We start from the raw sequence: 665 nt of genomic DNA on the forward strand, positions 1-665 counted from the left end.
TCATCCTCTCCTCATCCTCATCCTATGCTATCATCTTCCTCATCCTCATCCACATCCACTTCCTCATTCTCGTCGTCATCCTCATCCTATCCTCGTCCTCTTCCTATCCTTATCCTCCTACTCATCCTATCCTCATGCTCATCCTCATCCTCTTGTCCTCATTCTCGTCCTCATCCTTTTCCTCATCCTCATCCACATCCTCATCCTATCTTCATCCTCATTCTTGTCCTCATTCTCGTCCTCATCCTTTTCCTCATCCTCATCCTCGTCCTCATCCTATCCTCATGCTCATCCTCATCCTCATTCTATCCTCATCCAATCCTCATCCTCGTCCTCATCCACATCCTCATCTGATCCTCATCCTTTTCCTCATCCTTTTCCTCATTCTATCCAATCCTCATCCATTTCCTCATCCACATCCTCATCCTCGTCCTTATCCTCATCCTATCCTCATCCGCATCCTCATCCTCTTCCTCATCCTCATCCTCATCTGATCCTCGTCCTCTTCCTATCCTCTTCCTCATCCTTATCCTCATCCTCATCCTCATCCTAATACTCTTCCTCTTCCTCATCCTCTTCCTCATCCTCATCCTGTTCCTCATACTCATCCTCATCATATACTCATCCTCATCCTATCCTCATCCTTGTCCTCATCCTCCTCCTCC

This window comes from Lupinus angustifolius, chromosome LG15 (genome assembly GCF_001865875.1).
Source record: "Lupinus angustifolius cultivar Tanjil chromosome LG15, LupAngTanjil_v1.0, whole genome shotgun sequence".
Classification (NCBI taxonomy): Eukaryota; Viridiplantae; Streptophyta; class Magnoliopsida; order Fabales; family Fabaceae; genus Lupinus; species Lupinus angustifolius.